The sequence below is a fragment of the Sinocyclocheilus anshuiensis genome, unplaced genomic scaffold (assembly GCF_001515605.1).
Source record: "Sinocyclocheilus anshuiensis isolate Anshui unplaced genomic scaffold, SAMN03320099.WGS_v1.1 scaffold391, whole genome shotgun sequence".
Taxonomy (NCBI): Eukaryota; Metazoa; Chordata; class Actinopteri; order Cypriniformes; family Cyprinidae; genus Sinocyclocheilus; species Sinocyclocheilus anshuiensis.
Genome location: NW_015548229.1, coordinates 1,122,816 through 1,128,800, shown reverse-complemented (window position 1 = coordinate 1,128,800; position 5,985 = coordinate 1,122,816). Strand labels below are relative to the sequence as shown.

At 32.5% G+C, this 5,985-nt stretch overlaps 1 protein-coding gene across 1 annotated transcript in view; it reads right to left on the bottom strand.

Moving 5' to 3' along the window:
• Positions 1-5,491, bottom strand: part of LOC107654555 (cadherin-18-like) — a 172,803-nt gene extending 167,312 nt beyond the window's left edge. Inside the window, exon 1 of the mRNA XM_016441685.1 lies at positions 5,435-5,491. The gene's annotated coding sequence lies outside the window, so the exon portion shown is untranslated. The remainder of the gene's footprint in view (positions 1-5,434) is intronic.
• Positions 5,492-5,985: the final 494 nt, after the last annotated feature.

The window sequence follows — 5,985 nt, the reverse complement described above, 5'->3', positions numbered from 1 at the left end:
CACACACACACACACACACACACACACACTCACATATACATATATTATGTATTTTCAAAATGCATCATTTCAGTTTCAAAAGTCAGTTTTAGTGTATTCAAGGTATATTTTTCCCAATTCATGCATTCTCTTGGGAAGTGCACTTTTCAATACCAGTAAGAAATAGCCTTATAATAAGTAGATAAAGTGAGACCTTTCGATGCATATGAAAAAGATGGTACAACTTGGCAAAAAAAAAAAAAGTAAAATGTAATCAAATCAAAATGTAGTATTCATTTGCCATATAATGTACTATTATAATACTATTAATTAAACATGTATGAATAACTTACTATAATAGTATCAATACTCAAAATATTAATATAATTTAATATAAAAAATATACTATATATTATATTTACTATATTTTAAATAGTAAATAAAATATATAGTATAATGTTTATAATTATATATATACTAAAATATATTTACTAAAAAAAAAAAGACAAATGCTTGGCTGTTGAGTTCCCAGACATACGTATACTAAGCCAAAGCCTTGACCTAATTACACTATAAATCTGTTTAAGGTTTGACCAGGCTTTATCTCTGTTTGCAAAATTGGCACCGAGTGCCTCATTTAATCGAAAAACGCATACAACCTCTTCAGAGGTCTACAGATTTAGTCAATCTCAAATGAATGCATTAATGTCAGTACATACTGTACAGCGGCCCCAGAAATGTTTGGACTCTTGAGCTACTCTTAAAAATGTGTGAATATCACTGCATTACATAAAATATCAAACCAAGTTGCGTTTCATTGCACACAAAGATGTTTGGTTAAAGACATTCACAGTTAATGAGACGAACTTCACCTCCTGGGATACCTGTGTAAAAAATAGCCTAGAAAAGTAATATTATTTCTGGGAAAAAATCTAGAATAATTTGTTTGCTCTTGGTTTGCTATTTTGCATGTTTAATTGTGTCTTTGGTGTTCAAATACTTGTTGGCCACAGAACTTAAGGAAACTGCACTGAGCACTGTTATATCATTTCTGTCTGAAACATGAAATAATGTCATGATCATTCATAATTTCATATCATTAATTGCTTATGAACTGAAAAATGTGAACAATGAAAATTGTGGAACATCAGTTTGGAAATTGGTTTGCTTAAAAATGGGACAAACTAATCAGATCCAGCAAACCTTTGGCATATTCGGAGAACCTGCACTGTGTTCAACAACACTAACACAGCACAGAGCACTTTACCTTGACTAAAGCATATGTGGCTTGAGTTTGGAGAGTGAATTTGTGTAGTGTGTTCCTTGTGAGCGTTGACCTCATGAGTGTTTATTGACCTTGTGTGTTTGGAACTGCAACTCCCATGAGGCTTTGAGGCTCTAGTCCACCGGATCTCATTCTGTACACTGCAGAACACAAAAGACACAGAAACACATAAGGAGAATTGGGAATTGTTGTTGGGATCTATTCCTCACAGAGTATCTGGTCCACTTTCTTAGTCATAGTTGGTCTTACACGTCTCACTTTTTCCAACGCATCCTGCGTCAAGCACAGTCACTGTCTCACCCTCTGTTCCAAAACTTACACGGGCAGCACTTTAAGACATGATCTGGACTTGAAGCCTGCTCCAAAATGAAGGATGTTCAATTATCATCCACATTTTAAGGCAGCATTGCAGGCATCCTCAAGAAAATGCCATAATGTAGTGCAATAAGCACAATGAAAGATGACGGATATAAATAAATAATAAATAAATAAATAAAATAAAAGTAAAAAATAAATAAATTATTATAAATTATTAATATTTATTAAGAAGGTATAAATATAATTTACTTTTTTTTTAAGTATAAATATTTACTTGATATTTATTTTATTATTTACTTAATATTTGAATATTACATTTTGAATTAATATGGATATGTTTTATAGTAAGTTATTTATAAATTTTAAGTAAATATATAAATAATTTACTATGAAATGCATCAATGTTAAATCAAAATCACTATAAAATGTATCTCTTTATTTAATTAATAAATAATTCACCATCAAAAGTTTTCATATTAATTCAAAAGTGAATACTCATTCAAAATGCAGAATTATAATTTACAAAATTACAACATTAATTATTCAAAACATATACATAATCCACTGTAAAAGTATCCATATTCAAAACAATTATTCAAAATGATAAAACTATCAATATCAATTAAAAATGTAACTAAAAATTATGAATATAATTTACTATAACAATTATCAATATTTATTCAACACGTATAAAAAAAACTCACCATAAAAAAACATCAATATTTTTTCAAAATGTAATATTCATTCAGAATATATATATATATATAATTTACTATTAAAAACAGTATCTTTCAAAACATAAAATTCTACATTTATTAGTATAATATACTTTATAAACTATTCATTCAAATTTTATAAATAATTTACTATAAAAATAATAATAGCCTACATTTTCTAATTTATAAATGTACTGTAATTTACTTTAAAAGTATGAACATTTATTCAAAATGTGTAAACAATTTACTATAAGAAAGTGTGAATAACAAAATAATATTACATATTAGCTACATAAGTTACATTGATTAAAATGAGCTATTATACACAATATCTGTTGGCTATGACATTCTATACAAATATAACTTCTTCAGCACAGTAAACTGGAGAGCAAAACTGAGAGCTGTTGCCTATCAACAACAAAATCAGTCCGCTCCAAATCAGTCACTTATGAGGTTTCATTTCAGTTGGAATGCTGTCTTAGTTGCACATGTAGACAGCAAAGCAGTTTGTTCGGTTATGAAACAATCTGTCTTGATTTTTTTTTTCTACTCGGTCACATTTGAAGCAGCATCAGAAACCCAGATGGATCCTGTTATTACCGCCAATGCCAGTGACCTTTAACCTTTACACCTGGACAAGACTAATGTCCTTACATGTAGCGTCCTAACACAGTCAGCCATCTCCAATCTCTCAGAAACCCGGTTCGGATATCGCTATTCGATTACATAAGCAAAAATGTATGAAGCATATGCAGTCATAGTTTATGTATCACTTGCCTTAAAGCTCGAGCTTGACTTTCTTTTGTCTTTGCTCGATGGATAATAAATAAATAAACAAATGAAAGAACAAATCTGCAAATGAATAAATAATGCCACCATCTGCTGATGCCAATCTAAGATCCCATAAAGTTGATTTCTCCTTATGCCTATGCGGAGATATACAGAGAACCAGACCTTTCAAAAGCCATCATGTCTTTGCTAAACGGCCGCCATATTTCACATAAAGGCTTCAGTCACCTTCTTGCCTTGTTTGGTGTAACATAAACAGCCAATGCTTGTCTGTCTGTCTGTCTCTCCTTCCACTTCCTCCACACTTTATAGTGCTTTGTCCTTTGAAAAGTGGTTCAAAGACAGCAAGCCATAATCCACAATCTGTTGTTCCTGCAGGAACAGGCTGGCATTTTTGGTGTTTTGTAGGTGATTTGAGACTCAAGCAGTTGGTGACATTTTCTGCCTGTGATCTGACAGAATTATAAACATAATCCAAGTAATTATTGGATTGGACAATGTGGGCGATAAGACTATATACACACAAGGCAGTGATATATGTAAGCATATGTGTATACTCAAATATCAAACCAAAAAGAAAAAAAAACAAAAAAACAATCTATATTTATTTGTACTTAACTATTTCAAAGTATCCTGGTTTCAGTTTCTTTAGAAATAGACTGAAAAAAAAAAATCAAGACAGAAGAGATTACTTCGATACATACACTTTGTATAACAACCTGAACCCTCATTATGTAAGGCTCTAACATATAATTAAACTGAAACTCATATTCAGAAATCATCTGAATTAATTAAAATGCATTACAATTCAAACTGTTTCAAAGTTCTGGTGACCGAAAAGATGATCAACTTCACAAGGACAAGCACAGCAGAGGCCACTTACTTGGATTTCCCTGGCTATTTTAAATAAATTTTAAGTATAATGATTTGACTGGCATGTTAGCTCAGCAGGATGTACAAAACCGTATATATAAACCTTGATGTGTGAAAAGATCTAAGCCACAATTACCTGTGAAATATGAACTTTGTAGGTCTGAATGAAATAAGAAATGTGGAATAAAAAGTCTGAATTTTTTCCCCCAAGTCCAAGCACTTGTTTCCAATAGATCCAAAGTACAAATTACTAAAAATAAGTCTAGTACTGTAATGAAGTACATTACACCCATGTATAGGTCAAATAACACAACTGTCAGCTTCATATACATTTTCTATTCTCAATTGTTTTGTCAATTTTGAATAACATGCTACAATTTAGTGCTGACAAATGAGATACAACAAATTAGCACTTTTGGTTTTACACAACATTTACTCAAAATTCACAAAAAGACTGACATTATATTAGCCATCCTAGATATCACATTGTCATCACTAATGAATACTAAAATACAAAATACTACTAAATTTGCAAGTTTTGCAAGTGATTTGTTTGAAAATGTGAAGTTCCTGGCAAATGAACATTGAATTAACTCATCCATAATACCCTTTTAGCGTCTAATATTGGATGAGTTATGGTTAAAATTGTTTTTACAATCACATTACAACTCTAAATATGACAAATTCAGTCCTGTGCCTAACTGGCTAAACTGAATCTGTTCTCAGACAGACATATTGTACTTATAGTGCGCATTATGTCATTATGCAGTATTTTCCTTTCCATTTTAATAACGCACACAGAGTGTGAGATCTTTAATGTGCCTCATATGAAAAATTTCCCAGTGATAAGGAACAATGCCTATCCTATCCTGTCTATCCCCATTTAATCATGTGTTTTAGGAAAATTAAAGAGTATTTCAATATTATTATTTTATTGTATAACCACGTATCTGTTTCTGCAGACAGCTCTCAATCTTACGTTTTCCTTCCCACTCCTACCTTCAAGGCCTGGCGATTATTTGCTAATTCATGAAATCGATGGAGGATGAGATAAATAATTCAGCAGCCAGCCACACACTGAGTGATCGCGGCGGGTTTGTTTGCATGAAAAGGAGCTGCGCAATACCGTTTGTCCAACTCTGTTGGAGTCACACCTTGTGACACAAACACACTGCCTATACTATGAAAAAAACACTAGCTTTCAGACCCTGAGTGTCACACCGAGACCCCTGTTGTGCTGAAAATAACTATAAAACAATGGAAAAACAACAAAAGCACGAGGAGAATCCCGATCCGTCAGTTGTCCAGCAGACACATAGGTTGCTTGGCTGTAACCTAGATTTAAAGAACCTGCAACTGTCTCAGGTAGAAACAAATGGGCAGACATCTCGGCCAAAATAAATGAAGAGGCATCTCTGAAGACCTAGAATGACAGCCCACTTCGTCCTTACACAGGTAGAATAAAGCTACTCACCTCTGGTTTCAGTCTCCTTGACCTGTTCACAAATCTCAGGCTTGGCTGCAAGAGTTTCTCTACCCGCTGATCAATGGGATCCCCTCTCCAGCCTGCAAAAAAAAAAAAAAAAAGCCTTCAATTTTAAAAACTAAGGTTTCAAGAAAAGGTTTTTATCACTGATGTGATAGAAGACCCATTTTGGGTTCCCAAGAACCTTCTTCCCCATCATTTTTTTCTTAGTGTGAACACATTTCTAAAGAACCTTTTGTGCAATGGAAAGGTTCTACAGATGTTAAAGTTTCTTCATGGAAAAATCTATAACAATAGATTACCTTTACGTTTGTGTAAAGAGCCATAATGTGGTTTAAAAAGATCAAAATGGAGCAATTAAATGCACATCACGTCTTAAAAACATTCAGCAATGCATGGAAAATGCACGTGTCACCTGTTTTTCAATAATTCTTTTTGAAATTATAACCTGATACACTTGATTATTTGTGACAAGCTCAATTTGCATCTCATTATAGTCATGGCACAGACATCTGGCAGAATTACTCATTAGGAATCCA